Below are 19,698 nucleotides of genomic sequence, written 5' to 3' on the forward strand. Positions count from 1 at the left end.
GAATCCCAGTTAATATTGTGAAGTGCCTCTGTAAGATTGTCTAAAGCTGATTCACTGTGTAGCCTAAATGAAAGTTTCTTGCTTTTTGGTGGTGTTATGTCCATGTTCGCTATGAGAAAGGTAGGATAGTGGTTAGTTGTTCTGTCGTAGATTATACCAGATACAAGGGGAGCTGTTATGTTTGTCCATATGTGGTCCAAGGTAGTGGCTGATGTTTGAGTGACTCGGGTAGGTTTGGTGATTCCGGGGATTAGCATACAGGAGTTCATGCTGTTAAGGAAATAGTCAACTTGAGAGCAATTTTGTTGACCCAGGTCAATATTAAAGTCTCCTCCCAGAATGATGTGGTTTTTGTTGAGATTGTTGTTTATAATAAGATTCCTTAGGTTGTCTGAGAAAGAAGCTATGTTAGTATTGGGAAATCTATAGATGGCTCCAATAGTCAAAGAGGATTTAAGGGATTTAATTGTAAACTGAGCAAAAGTATATTCACAGTAGTCATCTCTGTCACTAATAACACTGTTGCAGATAAATGTATCTCGGTAATATATAGCTGTGCCACCACCTTTTTTATTAGGCCTACAGTTATGAATGGCTTTATAACCAGCTAAGTTGTAGAGTTGGGTATAGTCTTTATTTAGCCAAGTTTCTGTTAAAATAATGAACGATAGGTTAGTACCTAGTGCTGTGAGTAATGCATTTAAATCGTCAAAATGTTTACCAAGTGATCTAACATTTTGGTTATAAACTGATAGACAGGTGCTATTTTGAAGTTTGTGTTTAGCCTGGTGTGCTGTGAAATACTTGCAATAATGATGATCAATGTGCTGGTTGGTATAGATATGAGACAGAAGATTTTGATCAGGATCAATATCAGTGTGCATAGAGATGCAGAGGGATCACGATACAAGATACACGATAAAGCAAAACACAAGAATAAAAGCAAATACAATAAAATAGTAACAATTTAGAAGTAAAATAAAGATCCAATAGATAGCCAGGGAGGACACAGAAGTTACATAAAATAAAAAACAAAAAATCAGTAGAGACTGACAATATAAATGTAACAAAAAAAATAATAATCATAAAAAAATGATCTTGAAGATAATTAGCTTAGTAATGGTTAATTAAAATCCTATAATTGGTATGAACCTAAGAAAACAGTTAGCTCAAATTGATAATTCCGAGAGAAAAAAATGAAAAGAAAAAAAAAATGACATGTAAATCTAATTAAATCTTGAAATTTACTCTAATATAAATCTAAGTGTAAAAATAAACAGGGGTGAGAGTATATTCATGTTGAAGATTTTACTAAGATACTGAGGTAGATGCTTATATAAACAATTATACTGTTAATTAATTCCAATAAATGATTATAAGAAACAAATACCAAGTTACTTTAAGTAACAGGGTAATAAAAAGCCCTAGCTTTAGTGACAAGGGGATTAACTAAGAACAAATAATTAAGAGTATAAAACAGGCAAAGATGACAAACAAAAAAAATAAAATAAAAATAAAAATAAACACCTTTGGAAAAGAAAGGCAGAGCTTAAGTACACTTTGGTTGTATGTGAGACTACAAATTATGTTCTGGTTATTCAGCTGATATCCCACAGTCATCCAGGAAAGAAGTGAGGTGTGCTTCAGTGGTTATGACATAAGTTTTTCCAGAGTCAGTCTTCCTAGCTATTATTTTACCATCGCGCACAAAACAATGTTTAATAGCAGTGGATCTTTTGCAAATTCCACGTAGTTTAAATAAGAGATTTTGTCTGAATCTGGTAAGACATTCGTTCACATAAACATTGGATTTCCTAGCAACTGCAGCAGTGATAAGGTCTGACTTGCGGGAGCAGCTATCTAACTTCACACGTATCTTTCTGTTGTAGATGATGTAGATGTTGTAGAAGATGTAGCCAAAGTTCACAGCGTACTAGCTGCGGCTTGCAGACGCTCATTGACAACACAAGACTACACTCAGCGGCCACTTAAGGCAGACTCCTTGGCTTCTATTCAGCTCTATCACCCGTCTGGAGGCAGAGATGGGATGGAGACCAAGGGTAATGTTCCCCGCTCACATTCTTCATCCGTTTAGGACACAAGCATGTTATAGATTTGGCTTTAAGAATTGGTTCTTATTCCAATTTATTGTTTATGTATATATTGCTTTGTTGTATATACCCGTTCTTGGTATATGTATTGTTTATATTATCAAGATTTATAGTGTTTCGTATTATCCCTGTTTATAGTTGCTTTGTGCTTCCTTGCTGTTCTACTGGCTTTCTCCCACCTTTGCTCCTAGCAAAGGTACTTCCCCCTTCCGTTTGCTGGAAGATTCTTAGAATTGTTAGCCCCCTTCATTGCTACAGTATAGTTATTCGGAAAACTCTTATTCATCCAGGATTGTTAATTAAGGAATCTCTTAATTCCTGCTGCTGGGCCCCCTCCCCCCGTTTTTCGTCTCCGTATCGATTCAGCTAGGGTTTACCTCTCGTCTGTGCTCTTGCCTGTCACGATAACACTGCATGCCGCTTCTGCCCACCCTTACTGCCTTATATCTTTCAGCCTGGGGGAGGTGATCTACGCGACAAAAAATCGACGCACGCACCGACTGGACCAGGTATCGCTTACATGGTCAGGAATCAACACTCTTCGGATCCTACAAGCACAGCGCAGGACGCACGCATACCCTAGCCCAGCGAGCGCCCCCCGGCAAGTTCTACCCGGCCCGTGCCCCAGTGAACAGGCAACACTTCCTCAGGGCGATTAATTCGCGCCGCCCTCGCAGAGCTAGGCTCGCCTTCAGCCGACCACGCCCTCTTACCTTTAGAATTGACAGGGCCACTCGGCTCTCTTGACGGGCTCGCCATCGGAGATAATGGCGGGTCCAGCAACCAGCTGGAACCCCCAGCTGACTACGTCCGGGACGTTGTTGCTCTGCCACTCTGAGGCCTCCTTGCGGCCAGCGGGCCTCGCCCTTCGGGGGGGGGGGGGGGGTCCGGCCAGCTGGCCTGCGGTGGGGGTGCAGCGCCGGTCCCCAAGTGTCCCGCTGTCCGCAGCTAATCCTTTGCCCAGTCTAGGTGCTAGTAAGAGTCAGGAAACACTTCTTATTCCTTGGCGGCCGGCCTCACGCCCTGGGAAAAACTTCTCCCATTTGTCATCAGTTTTCCCCAGTCACTATAGGTATTTTCTGCCCGCCTGTTAATTCTAGGATTTCCCATTATGTCTTGGTAGGGCTCCGTTAAGTGTTGTGTCTATACACTTTATTCCCCCTTTGTGTCCTGACTGTTATACCTAGTTCTAATTATATTTCATCTGCCATTAGGTTTCTGCAGAACGTGTTTGCCATGTCTAGGCTATGCTTACTACTACGGGGGTACATTTTAAGTTAATTAGTCCTCAGACATGGACATGTTACATTTGTTAATTCCTACTTATATTATTTACATGTTCTGCAGAATTTAATATACTAATAAAAAATTTAAGCCCATTCGGCCTGTGTCTTTTTCCCCCTGGTCAGAAACTAATGGGTTCACTGGCAACTCCAGCACCCTTCCTCCAATTAATCCTTACGTTAACACTCCGTCCCACGGACGATCAACAATCAATAACAATTGATTTACGTTAATAACACAATAGCATTTACGTTAATAACAAGGTAACATTTACGTTAAATTAATAACTCTTACAACTGTCACTAGTAACGCGGAAATTACACAACACTCTACCCGTCGAGCATTCAGTGAGAAAATCCCATTAATCCCTGTACTACCAGACAGCTGATTAATCTCTTTACTAGTTACGTTAATTTACGTTAATCGGTTACTAATCCCTCAGCGATGGTAAACTCTGATTTACAATGTCCAAAGTGCTAAGAGAACGGTAATCACTCGTGATTACCTTTAGAGTAATTAATTACTATCCTCATGATCAATAAATAAACAATTAAAATACGCAACCTTTCACACTGGCTCAGCAATTTACATTAAGGTATGAATTCCGTCTAAGCCTTCCATACTCAGACCAATTCAGGCGACTAATAACAGTAATTAGCACCACGTTTACGTTATTCTAAAATGACGTTACTCCTCCCACGAGTCAATCAAGTGCCGGTACTTCCGGGCAGATAACGACGTTATAATAATAATAATAATATAATAATAATTTTTATTTAGGTAAGGTACATACATAAAGAGATTTTACAAAGTTTGTTGGCTTTATAGATAGAGCTAGTACATACAATGCCTAAAGCCACTATTACGCAAAGCGTTTCGGGCAGGAAAAACATTAATGACTAAAGCTTAAAACTAATGGGTAAAAAGAATAAGATGTGTTAAGTACAAATAAAAATAGAGGTAAAAGAGGGGGGAACATTGTTGAAAAAGCAGCACAAATACAATTACAAATTATTACAGAAAATTACATTCAAACAGCGTTGATTTGAAAAACAAAAAAAAAACAAAAAACATGCATGGGTTGACAACAGAGGGGTAAGGTGAGTTACAGGGAATTTATTAGGTATAGCTTCGTTTTTAACTTAAACTGGTTGAGAGAGGTACTGTCTTTAACATGGTTGGGAAGGTCATTCCACATTCTGGGCCCCTTGATTTGTAGAGCATTTCTGGTTTGATTAAGTCGTACTCTAGGAATATCAAAACTGTATTTATTTCTGGTGTGGTGCTCATGGGTTCTGTTACAACCTTCTATGAAGCTTTTGAGATCAGGATTGGCATTATAGTTTAGCGTTTTATATATGTATAATACACATGAGAGAATGTGCAGTGACTTAATGTCTAACATATTCAGAGATTTGAGTAGGGGTACCGAGTGATGTCTGGGGCCAGAATTGGATATTGTCCTAATAGCAGCTTTGTGTTGAGTAATTAGAGGACGTAAGTGATTTTGGGTAGTAGAGCCCCAAGCACAAATACCATAGTTGAGATATGGATAGATAAGGGAGTAATAGAGAGTCACCAGGGCAGGGCGTGGTACATAATATCTGATCTTAGAAAGAATGCCCACAGTTTTTGAAACTTTTTTTGATGTTTAGAATGTGTCCCTGGAAATTCAGCTTGTGGTCAATGAGAATGCCAAGGAATTTGCCATCTAATTTGTTACAAATTTGGGTATTGTTTATTTTGAGATTTATTTGATTAGAGGATTTATTGCCAAACAGAATATAGAAAGTTTTGTCAATGTTAAGGGTGAGTTTGTTGGCAGTTAGCCACAGATGGACTTTATTTAGCTCAGTATTTACTGTGGCATTTAGAGCAAGGGGATCAGGACTGGAGTAAATGAAGGTTGTGTCGTCAGCAAATAGAATTGGTTTGAGGTGTTGGGAGGCATTTGGAAGGTCACTAATGTAGATGAGAAAGAGGAGAGGGCCAAGTATGCTGCCCTGGGGAACACCAATGTTGATGGGTAGGGTGGGACAAATTGTATTATTCACAGAAACACATTGGAGCCTGTCAGTAAGGTAGGATTTGAGGTATTGTAGGGAGTGTCCTCTGACACCATAATGATGTAATTTAAGAAGAAGGTTTTGGTGGTTGACAGTATCGAAAGCTTTACGCAGGTCCACAAATAACCCAACAGGGAACTCATTTTTATCAAGAGCTGTATGAATCGAGTTAAGCATACTAATAAGTGCATCGTTAGTGCTTTTTTTGGGCCTGAAGCCATATTGGCAAGGGCTAAGTATATTGAGTTTGGCTAGATATGAGTAAAGCTGCTTGTAGATTAGTTTTTGAAAATTTTTTGACAAGTTTGGCAGGATTGATATAGGTCTGTAGTTGTTAACATCTGTGAGATCACCACATTTGTGGACAGGCGTTACTCTCGCTTTTTTTAGAATATCTGGAAAGGTTTGGAGTTCAAGTGACTTGTTGAAGAGCAAAGCAATAGCAGGGGCTAAAGATCTGGAGGCTTTTTTGTAGATTAAAGTTGGTATCTCCTCAAGGGCACCAGACTTGGTTTTAAGGGAAAGGATTATCTCATTGACGTCAATGGAATTAATAGGCTTTAGGTACAGAGACTGGGGATAGTTCCCTGTAAGATAGTCCTTAATGTCAGTACTGGAAGATGGAATATCATTAGCAAGGGATGAACCAATGGAAGAGAAGAACCTATTGAACTCAATAGCAGAATCAGAGGCTGAAAGCTGACCATCGTTATTAGACAGGAGAGTCGGTTTGTTATTTAAAGACTTCTTTGATCCCAATATTTGTGAAATTGTTCTCCAAGTTTGTTTATTGTTGCTCTTTATTTGGGTAAATTTATCTTCGTAGTATTTAGTTTTGGCTCGTCTAATTATCTTAGATAGCAATAATGAGTAATTCTTTGAGAATTCTTTGGAGACAATTCCTAACCTATACTTCTTCTCAAGGTCATGTTTTTTATTAATAGATTTAAGTATTCCCTTTGTAAGCCAGGGATTGTTAAGCCTTTTGGTTGTGACTTGTTTTGTAAGCATAGGACAGTGGGTATTATAAAGGCTAATTAGAGTTTTTTGAAGAAAAGATTGAACTGCTAGGTTGATGTCCTCTATGTTACCTAACTCGGACTCCCAGTTGACATTATCAGTAGCAGTTATAAAATTGTCTATAGCAGTTTCATTGTGTAGTCTAAAACTATATATACATATATATATATATATATATATATATATATATATATATATATATATATATATATATATATATATATATATATATATATATATATATATATATATATATATATATATATATATATATATATATATATATATATATATATATATATATATATATAATTACTTCTGACACATGTAGCCTACAGCTATCAAACGTTATTGGGAACACTAAAGAGAATCTCACACTCCTTAAATCACAAGGGTGAGTGATTTATCGATCACGCATGTCGATAAACACTCTCGAGAGTTACGTTACTCGACAGAGCGGTGGCGGTCTCTCTAGACAGCCTAGTCACTCACCAAATTCTACCAAAATTACGTTAATACACACATATATATATATAAATATAAATCACACTTGTCACGGCCCTGGAAACAATACAAGAAATTAAGACCACACTGTGGTACACTACACAATAATCAGAACCAGCAAAAGCTGCTAGACTCTGTTATCGTGTCGTCCCAAGATATACCTGTGGAACATGAAGGTGAAAATTGTGTCGAAATAGCTCAGGATCTCTTAAAAAACAAATTGCAGCTCATTCTAAACAAAACTGACGTTATTGCTGCCTACAGAGTAGGCAAAAAGAATCCATCGTGTCAAAACCAGTGGAAAATTCACCTGAAGCTGTCTTCCCAGTTCACGAAATCCCATCTAGTCCGGACAGCTGCATCCCAACGGAAGGGATTATACATCAACGAGTGCTTGACTAGGAACAGACAGCAACTCCTCTACCGCCTGCATCAAATCCGTCAAAAAAACCCAGATGCGATTCATCAGTGCTTTGTTAGAGATGGACTGATAAAGGTGAGAAAAACCGCAGAGGGCAAAATGTTCACAATTACTAAAGAAGAGAACCTCAACACTTTCCTCTCCCAATGTGGTTTGTCTCACCTCATTATCACTCCCAGTGAATTAACTTAATTAACCCCCTGTCAACTAGTGGGGCTAGGTTTCCTAAGTCTCCTTGTTTCATTTTCTGACTTCATTTTTAACTTACTCTTAACTAGTCATTTACTGAAATTATTTAATTGAGTGCATTAATAGTTCTTCAGGTCTTATTAATTATACAGTCATAACTGAACTATTTATAGTTAATAATCATTAGCTTAAATTTGCCTATGCTTATTATTCAACTTTTCTTTGATTTCATTTATTACCTAGGTTGCCTAGCCTCGCCATACTCCCTTACTCCATTGTACCCCTGGCTTTGCCTGCATCTCAAATTGCAAATTGTTACTTACAGTGAACCTGAGAGTACTTGTAAGCAATCTACCTCATTTTTCATTTTTGCTCAATTTGTTTTTGTATTGCTTAGTCTTGTTTATATTTTTGTTTTGTATTTCTATATCTTGTGTTTTGTATAGTCCATGTTTATATGTTTTTTCTTTAATCTATTTTATTATTATTTATTATTTTATTTATTTTATTTATGCATATACAAGAATGTACAAAAGGAATGTGAGGATACAAATATGGTAATTACAGTCTTGTAAAGCCACTAGCACGCGCAGCGTTTCGGGCAGGTCCTTAATCTAAGAAAATTTTAAGGAGGTAAATACTTGCAAAATTTATAGACAAAAAAATGTTAACAGATTACATGGAATGAAAAAAAGAAGATGAGAGAAAATTATAGGTACAGTATATTAAAGCACATAGGTAGCTATGATTGATTGCAATGACAGCTTAAAATGGTATTTGACAATAAATTGGTAGTCACAATACAGCAGAAACAATATAAGATTGATTGCAATGACAGCTTGAATGGCAGTTGACAAAAATTGGTAGTCACAATACAGCATATGGCTAGCACATAAAAGAAGACAGCAATGAGCACAATGATAAGGTTGTTTGATATTACATAAAAATTAGGAGATTGGGTAACACTAGGTACAGAGCAAATTTAAAGCTCAGTGTAGGAAACTAAATAGATGAAGTTAGGTACTTTTTGGTTTTGCTTTTAAATAAGGCAAAAGTTTTACAGTTTTTCAATTCACTAGGGAGTGAGTTCCATAGACTAGGTCCCTTAATTTGCATAGAGTGTTTACACAGATTAAGTTTGACCCTGGGGATATCAAAGAGATATTTATTTCTGGTGTGGTGATAATGGGTCCTATTACATCTGTCCAGGGAGAGTTTCAGAGCATGGTTTGCATTTAAGAACAGGGTCTTGTAAATGTAGTTGACACAAGAGAATGTGTGGAGGGAGTTAATATTTAGCAAGTTTAGGGATTTAAACAAGGGAGCTGAGTGTTATCTGAAAGCTGAGTTAGTTATCATTCTGATAGCAGATTTTTGCTGTGTGATGATGGGCTTAAGGTGGTTTGCAGTGGTAGACCCCCATGCACAGATACCATAATTAAGATAGGGGTAGATTAGTGCATAATATAGTGAGAGGAGAGCAGAGTTAGGAACATAATATCTGATTTTGGAGAGTATACCAACTGTCTTAGAGACTTTCTTAGTTATGTGTTGAATGTGGGTGCTGAAGTTGAGTCTCTTGTCTAGGAATAGGCCAAGAAACTTGCCAGCATTTTTATTACTGATGTTAATGTTGTCTATCTGTAGCTGAATTGCATTTGATGTTTTGCTTCCAAATAAGATGTAGTAAGTCTTTTCGATGTTTAATGTTAGTTTGTTCGTTGACATCCATAAGTGGACTTTTTTTAATTCATTATTCACAACATTATTTAGTGTATGTGGGTTGAATTTTGAGTAGATAAGGGTAGTATCGTCAGCAAACAATATAGGTTTGAGAATATTAGAGACATTAGGCAGATCGTTTATATATATATAAGAAATAGAAGAGGTCCTAAGATGCTGCCCTGTGGCACTCCAACGGTAATTGGTAGAGTGGAAGAAGTTGTATCATTGATGGTTACATATTGGTGTCTGTCACTAAGATAGGATCGGATGTAGTCAAGGGCAAGGGCTCGGATTCCATAATGCTGGAGTTTAAGTAAGAGGTAGTTGTGATTAACAGTATCAAAGGCTTTTCTTAGGTCAATGAAGAGTCCAATCGGAAACTCATTTTTGTCAAGGGCTGAGTAGATAATGTCAAGGAGACTAATGATTGCATCATTGGTGCTCTTTTGGGACCGGAAGCCAAACTGGCAGGGGCTGACTATGTCGAATTTTACGAGGTAGGAATAGAGCTGTTTGTAAATAATTTTTTCAAATATTTTTGATAGAATGGGTAGATTTGATATCGGTCTATAATTGTTTATGTCCCGCCGGATTGCCTCCTTTATGGACTGGCGTTACTCTTGCTTTTTTGAGGATATCAGGGAAGGTGTGATACTCTATAGATTTGTTGAACAGTAGTGCTATAGGTGGGGCAAGGGCATGGGAGGCTCTCTTGTCCACAATGGACGGAATTTCACTGGTGTTCCCTGCCTTGGTTTTTAGAGAATGTATGATGGACACAACATCTGCCGGGCTGATTGGTGAAAGGAGAAGAGAGTTTGGATAGCTGCTTGAGAGATATGTGTTAATATGTGTCTGAGTCTGTGGGATTTTACTGGCAAGATTAGCACTTGATTTAAATTAATTATTAATTATAATTAATTGATTTTAAATTAATTATTAAATAAATTAGATTTTATTAGCAGATTAGATTAGCAAGATTATCTCATTTATTACCTAGGTTGCCTAGCCTAGCCATACTCCCTTACTCCATTGTACCCCTGTAAGCCCCTTTTGTGTTTGTTTTGTACAGTTTTGTGTACATTTTTTTCCCTATTTTGTAGCTTAGTTCTACCTTGTAATTTGCCTTTCTTTCCTTGTTTTCCCTGCAATCAGCTTTTTTTATGCAGACAAGTATAGACCCAGAACTTAACCTCTTATCCACTATCTATGACAATAATCACTTTAATGATCTAAATTGCAGATATTTTGCAGTACATGGTGTAAATAATGTATTAACTCATAATCACAATATCCCTGTAATCAATTTGAACGTTAGATCCCTAGGTAAACACTTCGATGATGTTAGTGCCTTGATTGAAGCTATTGACAACAAATTCTCTTTTATTATACTTAATAATAATAATAATAATGATAATAATAATAATAATTTTTATTTAGGTAAGGTACATACATAAAGAGATTTTACAGAGTTTGTTGGCTTTATAGATAGAGCTAGTACATACAATGCCTAAAGCCACTATTACGCAAAGCGTTTCGGGCAGGAAAAACATTAGTGACTAAAGCTTAAAACTAATGGGTAAAAAGAATAAAATGTGTTGAGAACAAATAAAAATAGAGGTAAAAGAGGGGGGAACATTGTTGAAAAAGCAGCACAAATACAATTACAAATTATTACAGAAAATTACATTCAAACAGCGTTGATTTGAAAAAAAAAAAAAACATACATGTGTTGACAACAGAGGGGTAAGGTAGGTTAAAGGGAATTTATTAGGTATAGCTTCGTTTTTAACTTAAACTGGTTGAGAGAGGTACAGTCTTTAACATGGTTGGGAAGGTCATTCCACATTCTGGGCCCCTTGATTTGTAGAGCATTTCTGGTTTGATTAAGTCGTACTCTAGGAATATCAAAACTTTATTTATTTCTGGTGTGGTGCTCATGGGTTCTGTTACAACCTTATATGAAGCTTTTGAGATCAGGATTGGCATTATAGTTTAGCGTTTTATATATGTATAATACACATGAGAGAATGTGCAGTGACTTAATGCCTAACATATTCAGAGATTTGAGTAGGGGTACCGAGTGATGTCTGGGGCCAGAATTGGATATTGTCCTAATAGCAGCTTTGTGTTGAGTAATTAGAGGACGTAAGTGATTTTGGGTAGTAGAGCCCCAAGCACAAATACCATAGTTGAGATATGGATAGATAAGGGAGTAATAGAGAGTCACCAGGGCAGGGCGTGGTACATAATATCTGATCTTAGAAAGAATGCCCACAGTTTTTGAAACTTTTTTTGATATGTTTAGAATGTGTCCCTGGAAATTCAGCTTGTGGTCAATGAGAATGCCAAGGAATTTGCCATCTAATTTGTTACAAATTTGGGTATTGTTTATTTTGAGATTTATTTGATTAAAGGATTTATTGCCAAACAGAATATAGAAAGTTTTGTCAATGTTAAGGGTGAGTTTGTTGGCAGTTAGCCACAGATGGACTTTATTTAGCTCAGTATTTACTGTGGCATTTAGAGCAAGAGGATCAGGACTGGAGTAAATGAAGGTTGTGTCGTCAGCAAATAGAATTGGTTTGAGGTGTTGGGAGGCATTTGGAAGGTCATTAATGTAGATGAGAAAGAGGAGAGGGCCAAGTATGCTGCCCTGGGGAACACCAATGTTGATGGGTAGGGTGGGACAAATTGTATTATTCACAGAAACACATTGGAGCCTGTCAGTAAGGTAGGATTTGAGGTATTGTAGGGAGTGTCCTCTGACACCATAATGATGTAATCTACTGAAACATGGTTGAAAGAGGATACTACTCAGCTCTTTAACATGCCTAACTACTCAGCAATTCACAACTGTCGTCAACTTCAGAGAGGTGGTGGCACTGCTCTTTACTACCACCAAGAACTAACATGCTTAAAAGAAATGAGAACTAGAGACTGCTATGGGGAGTATATCTTCGCCAGCTTCAGAGTCAAGGGTGCCGAGTCTGTCCTGTCTGTGGGTGCAGTTTATAGAATTCCTAACACTGATGTGTCCGAATTCAACTCAAACCTTAGAAATCTAATACTTGATAACAGACTGAACAAAAACCACCTAATTATCACAGGGGACTTTAATATTGACCTCTGCGAGCCAGAACACCCTACTGCTGTTAGCTTCCTCAACTGTATGAATTCCTGCTTCCTCATACCCTTAATCACTAGACATACTAGAATCACTGATAGCACTGCCACGACTCTAGATCACATCTGGACCAACATAACCTCTCCGCTTACTTCAGGTATAATCACCGATAGCACTACAGACCATTACCCCACATTTCTCTTAACTAACATTAGCAAACCACCTCTTGAGTCAAGAGAGATACGTTTTAGACTACACAATGAAACTGCTATAGACAATTTTATAAGTGCTACTGATAATGTCAACTGAGTCCGAGTTTGGTAACATAGAGGACATCAACCTAGCAGTGCAATCTTTTCTTCAAAAAACTCTTAGCCTTTATAATACCCACTGTACTATGCTTACAAAACAAGTCACAACCAAAAGGCTTAACAATCCCTGGCTTACAAAGGGAATACTTAAATCTATTAATAACAAACGTGACCTAGAGAAGAAGTATAGGTTAGGAATTGTCTCCAAAGAATTCTCAAAGAATTACTCATTATTGCTATCTAAAATAATTAGACGAGCCAAAACTAAATACTACGAAGATAAATTCACCCAAATAAAGAGCAACATTAAACAAACTTGGAGAACAATTTCACAAATATTGGGATCAAAGAAGTCTTTAAATAACAAACTGACTCTCCTGTCTAATAACGATGGTCAGCTTTCAGCCTCTGATTCTGCTATTGAGTTCAATAGGTTCTTCTCTTCCATTGGTTCATCCCTTGCAAATGATATTCCATCTTCCAGTACTGACATTAAGGACTATCTTACAGGTAACTATCCACAGTCTCTGTACCTAAAGCCTATTAATTCCACTGACGTCAATGAGATAATCCTTTCCCTTAAAACCAAGTATGGTGCCCTTGAGGAGATACCAACTTTAATTTACAAAAAAGCCTCCAGATCTTTAGCCCCTGCTATTGCTTTGCTCTTCAACAAGTCACTTGAACTCCAGACCTTTCCAGATATTCTAAAAAAAGCGAGAGTAACGCCTGTCCACAAATGTGGTGATCTCACAGATGTTAACAACTACAGACCTATATCAATCCTGCCAAACTTGTCAAAAATTTTTGAAAAACTAATCTATAAGCAGCTTTACTCATATCTAGCCAAACTCAATATACTTAGCCCTTGCCAATATGGCTTCAGACCCAAAAAAAGCACTAACGATGCACTTATTAGTATGCTTAACTCGATTCATACAGCTCTTGATAAAAATGAGTTCTCTGTTGGGTTATTTGTGGACCTGCGTAAAGCTTTTGATACTGTCAACCACCTAAACCTTCTTATAAATAATAAATAAATAAATATGTTTATTCAGGTAAGGTACATACATACATACAAGTGATGTTACATTAATGGATTGATATATAGATAGAGCTAGTACATACAATGCCTAAAGCCACTATTACTCAATGCGTTTCGGGCAAGAAAAACATTAATATCTAGAACTTAATACTAATTGAGCATAAAGAATAAAAAGTGTTGAGAACAAATACAAATAAAGATAAAAAAAAAGGGGAACATGACTGAAAAAGCAGCACAAATACAATAGGTTGACAAACAGTGTTGATTAAACAAAAAAAAATTACAGACATGGGTTGACAATAGAGGAGTGAGGTAGGTTACAGGGAATTTATTAGGTAGTGTTTAGTTTTTATCTTAAACTGGTTGAGAGAGGTACAGTCTTTAACATGGTTGGGAAGGTCATTCCACATTCTGGGTCCCTTGATTTGTAGAGCATTTCTAGTTTGATTAAGTCGTACTCTAGGAATATCAAAACTGTATTTATTTCTGGTGTGGTGCTCATGGGTTCTGTTACAACCTTCAATGAAGCTTTCGAGGTCCTCTTAAATTACATCATTATGGAGTCAGAGGACACTCCCTACAATACCTCAAATCCTACCTTACTGACAGGCTCCAATTTGTTTCTGTGAATAATACAATTTCTCCCACCCTACCCATCAACATTGGTGTTCCCCAGGGCAGCATACTTGGCCCTCTCCTCTTTCTCATCTACATTAATGACCTTCCAAATGCCTCCCAACACCTCAAACCAATTCTATTTGCTGACGACACAACCTTCATTTACTCCAGTCCTGATCCCCTTGCTCTAAATGCCACAGTAAATACTGAGCTAAATAAAGTCCATCTGTGGCTAACTGCCAACAAACTCACCCTTAACATTGACAAAACTTTCTATATTCTGTTTGGCAATAAATCCTCTAATCAAATAAATCTCAAAATAAACAATACCCAAATTTGTAACAAATTAGATGGCAAATTCCTTGGCATTCTCATTGACCACAAGCTGAATTTCCAGGGACACATACTAAACATATCAAAAAAAGTTTCAAAAACTGTGGGCATTCTTTCTAAGATCAGATATTATGTACCACGCCCTGCCCTGGTGACTCTCTATTACTCCCTTATCTATCCATATCTCAACTATGGTATTTGTGCTTGGGGCTCTACTACCCAAAATCACTTACGTCCTCTAATTACTCAACACAAAGCTGCTATTAGGACAATATCCAATTCTGGCCCCAGACATCACTCGGTACCCCTACTCAAATCTCTGAATATGTTAGACATTAAGTCACTGCACATTCTCTCATGTGTATTATACATATATAAAACGCTGAACTATAATGCCAATCCTGATCTCAAAAGCTTCATAGAAGGTTGTAACAGAAGCCATGAGCACCACACCAGAAATAAATACAGTTTTGATATTCCTAGAGTACGACTTAATCAAACTTTTTTTTTTTTTTTTTTTTTTTTTTTTTTTTTTTTTTTTTTGAGATATATACAAGAGTTGTTACATTCTTGTACAGCCACTAGTACGCGTAGCGTTTCGGGCAAGTCCTTAATCCTATGGTCCCTGGAATACGATCCCCTGCCGCGAAGAATCGTTTTTTCATCCAAGTACACATTTTACTGTTGCGTTAAACAGAGGCTACAGTTAAGGAATTGTGCCCAGTAAATCCTCCCCGGCCAGGATACGAACCCATGAGATAGCGCTCGCGGAACGCCAGGCGAGTGTCTTACCACTACACCACGGAGACTGCTAAACTAGAAATGCTCTACAAATCAAGGGGCCCAGAATGTGGAATGACCTTTCCAACCATGTTAAAGACTGTACCTCTTTCAACCAGTTTAAGTTAAAAACGAAGCTATACCTAATAAATTCCCTGTAACCTACCTTACCCTTCTATTGTCAACCAATTTCTGTTTTTCTTTAAAGAGCGCTGTTTGTCGACATAATTGTATTTGTGCTGCTTTTTCATCTATGTTTTCATTTCTTGTTTTCATTCTACTCATTATGCTCAATTAGTATTAAGCTTGTCATTTAAGTTTATCATGCCCGAAACGCTTTGCGTAATAGTGGCTTTAGGCATTGTATGTACTAGCTCTACCTATAAGTCAACCAATCTTTGTAAAAATTTATTGTATGTATGTACCTTACCTAAATAAAAATTGTTATTATTATTATTATTATTATAATCATTGCCAGGAATCACTGGCGTTACACATACCTGAGCGCTCAGTGTTGGAATTCCACACCTGCAAGACCACACATGGAAATGATATCACTCCGTCCCACGGACGATCAAAAATGATTACCACAATGAAATAATATAATTATTACATGGACATCCTCTCAGTCCTTGGCAAATCTATGTATACTCTGTTACCGTGTGTACCCACACACACACACACACTGTACGTCTGTGTACACCAGACTTAACTGACAGACTCTGGACTGACAAGATGAAACAAAGGTGAATATCTCCTCTCCCACTGTTATAAATAATGGTGTATTGGCTTCTATGGGGGACTTGGTACTATTAAGGGGTAAGGGTAGTTAGAAGACAAGAGTATCAAATATGGGAGAGCTAAAAGGCCCGGCCCCCAAAATAAACTATCCACAGTAGTAATAACTTGCTACTAGACCATATATGTTAGTCTAAGGGTTTATCAATGCGCTCCCACACAGGAAGAAGGGATACTCTGTAATTCATGTACTTATTTATTAACCCCTTAACAACCCCCCATATACACTCACACCAATAACAATAATAATAATAACTTTACCACACTATCTTACGTTAAAAGCCTTGGTCCACATAGGCTGGATACAAGGTTTACACTAATAACAAGCTAGGGTAATTACTACTGGATAAGCGCTGAAGCTGGATGCAGCTTAGGGTAGAGACACCACGTGGTACCCTAATACAAAACACAACACTTAGGGTTACCCAAAACACTGGCAACTACTACCCCAGGTCTCACCAATCGTTACTACCAGAGTAGGTACACTTAGAAATCATACAATACTTAACTTAATGGTACAGGAACTTAGGGTAAGGGAAATAAGTAAGAGGAGAAGGGAGGAGATTAGGGGTGCAGCCACAGAGTAGGTCTCTGTTATAAATAATGGTGTATTGGCTTCTATGGGGTACCGGTACTATTAAGGGGTAAGGGTAGTTAGAAGACAAGAGTATCAAATATGGGAGAGCTAAAAGGCCCGGCCCCCAAAATAAACTATCCACAGTAGTAATAACTTGCTACTAGACCATATATGTTAGTCTAAGGGTTGATCAATGCGCTCCCACACAGGAAGAAGGGATACTCTGTAATTCATGTACTTATTTATTAACCCCTTAACAACCCCCCCCCCATACACACTCACACCAATAACAATAATAATAATAACTTTACCACACTATCTTACGTTAAAAGCCTTGGTCCACTTAGGCAGGATACAAGGTTTACACTAATAACAAGCTAGGGTAAAGTACTACTGGATAAGCACTGAAGCTGGATGCAGCTTAGGGTAGTGAAACCACGTGGGACCCTAATACAAAACACAACACTTAGGGGTACCCAAAACACTGGCAAATACTATCCCCAGGTCTCACCAATATTACTACCAGAGTAGGTACATTTAGAAATCATACAATACTTAACTTTAGGGTACAGGAACTTAAAGTAAGGGAAATAGGTAAGAGGAGAAGGGAGAAGAGTAGGGGTGCAGCCACAGAGTAGGTCTCGTCCGCACGAACACCAGCCAGAGAAGAGCCAGCTCCTAGCGACCAGCTAGCCTCCCTCATGTCGTGGTGCCGGAAGGAGCCTAATTGATCGTGCAGCTAAGCACATTAAAGATCTTCCCCTGTGCAACGTATTGTTACTTTATGAATGATTAGAAAGTATTAGTAAGCAAAGTTGGTGCCTATGTTATTATTTAATAATCAACCCCCAGCTCAGTCTTTAAATGCTCTTTGAGAAACAATAATAGTCTTACGTCTGGCAGGGAAGATACAAACAATTGCCATTCGAGATGCACTCAACTGTACTACTAGAAAGTTTAATAGCTCAATTTTGACCTTTGGTTTCCACTGGAGAACCCAGGGTCGTAACACTCCTCCCCCCTTCAGAGAAAAAAAAATGTGACTACTAGAATAGTAGTCATATTTTTTTGTAAGAGTATACAGAGTATAAAAAGAAAAAACATATGACAAAAACAAAAAATCAATCAAAAACAATTTCTCTGCAAAAAAAAAATACAAATGAGTTCTCTGAAAGAGAAAAAAAAAACACAAAAAATAAAAGAACAGGGAAGTAAAGAAATTGGACACGGAATATTTAATGTCACAGGAGAACCTAAAAAAATAACTAAAGCATGACAGTTGGTAAATGGCTTTCTGTGGCTCAGATGAATGTTATTCAGGCAACTGGGACAGAGCGTCGGCTATCACATTGAGTCTGCCCGGTAGGTGGGTAATGGAAAGATTGAAGTCCTGTAGGTACAACGCCCACCTGAGGATGCGTTTATTCTTACCCTTCATCTGAGTCAGGAAGACTAGTGGGTTATGGTCCGTGTACACTTCCACTATATTACCTGTGAGGTAAACTTCAAACTTTTTACATGTTAACACTAGCGCCAACGCCTCTTTTTCTACCACTGAATAATTGCGTTGCGCCTTGTCGAATTTCACAGAGTAATAATATACTGGGTGTTCCACCTGATCATCCCCAGTTTGCAACAACACTGCACCAGCACCCGAGTCAGACGCGTCAACATGAATTTTAAACGGTCGGTCGAACCTTGGACTAGCAAGCACTGGGGCGGAAGCTATGATCAATTTCAAATTTTTAAATGCCTCTGCACAGTCTAATGACAACCTAAATTTAACGGCTTTCCGCAACAAGTCTGTGAGAGGAGTGGCAACACTGGAAAAGTTCTGACAAAAACGTCGATAGTACGCACACATACCGATAAATCTTTGAACGTCCTTTTTAGACTTTAGTACTGGATACTTCAGAATGGCACTGATTTTATCTTGCCGAGGTAACATTTTTCCTTGGCCCACTTCATAACTGAGGTACGTCACTGTGCCTTGGCCAAAATGACACTTTTTAGCATTTAAGGTAAGATTTGCCCTTTTCAAGATTGCAAACAACTGGCATAACCTAGCTATGTGGCCAGCCCAATTACTGTCAAAGAGCACGATATCATCTAAATACGCCCGACAATTTGGCACCTTAGCGAGCAGAGAGTTCATGAGTCTCTGGAACGTGGCAGGGGCATTACGCAAGCCGAACGGTAACACTTGATACTCAAAAACACCCTCGGGTGTCACAAACGCCGTTAGCTGTTTAGCACGTTCAGTGAGTGGGATTTGATAATACCCCCTCGAGAGGTCGAATTTCGAAACGTACTTGGCATTTCCCAACTCGTCGATGCAATCCTCGAGGAGGGGCAGCGGATAGGCATCCACAATGGTCACCTTGTTGAGCTGCTGATAGTCGGTGCATAATCGCCAGGAGCCGTCTGGTTTGGGGACCAAAAGGCAGGGCGAGCACCAAGAGCCCTGGCTCGGCCGGATGAGGCCGTGCTGGAGCAAGAAGTCAACCTCCTTCCGTACGATGGCCTTCTTTTCTGGACTCATTCGATAGGGTTGAAGGCGAATGGGAGTGTAGTCCGTCAACTCGACATCATGGCAAATGGCATCAGTCTGGGTCGGGACCTCCCCGAACAGACTGGAGAATTCATCAACCAATGACTGCACCTCTTCACGTTGGGCCATCTGCAAATGGGACAGTCCCTCCACAGCATTCACAGAACTAGAATTATTGAAAATGAGATTAGTTGGGTCCCCAGAACAATCATCCCCTCTCTCACTGGAAATGGAAACA

At 38.3% G+C, this 19,698-nt stretch overlaps 1 long non-coding RNA gene across 1 annotated transcript; it reads left to right on the top strand.

Moving 5' to 3' along the window:
• The first annotated feature begins 1,928 nt into the window (after nucleotides 1-1,928).
• On the top strand, nucleotides 1,929-3,490 carry LOC138364725 (uncharacterized). Its single transcript, XR_011228513.1, has 2 exons — nucleotides 1,929-2,060; nucleotides 2,566-3,490. It is a non-coding gene; the product is annotated as an uncharacterized lncRNA (long non-coding RNA).
• The last annotated feature ends 16,208 nt before the right edge of the window (nucleotides 3,491-19,698 follow it).

The sequence above is a fragment of the Procambarus clarkii genome, chromosome 14 (genome assembly GCF_040958095.1).
Source record: "Procambarus clarkii isolate CNS0578487 chromosome 14, FALCON_Pclarkii_2.0, whole genome shotgun sequence".
NCBI classification, from domain to species: Eukaryota; Metazoa; Arthropoda; class Malacostraca; order Decapoda; family Cambaridae; genus Procambarus; species Procambarus clarkii.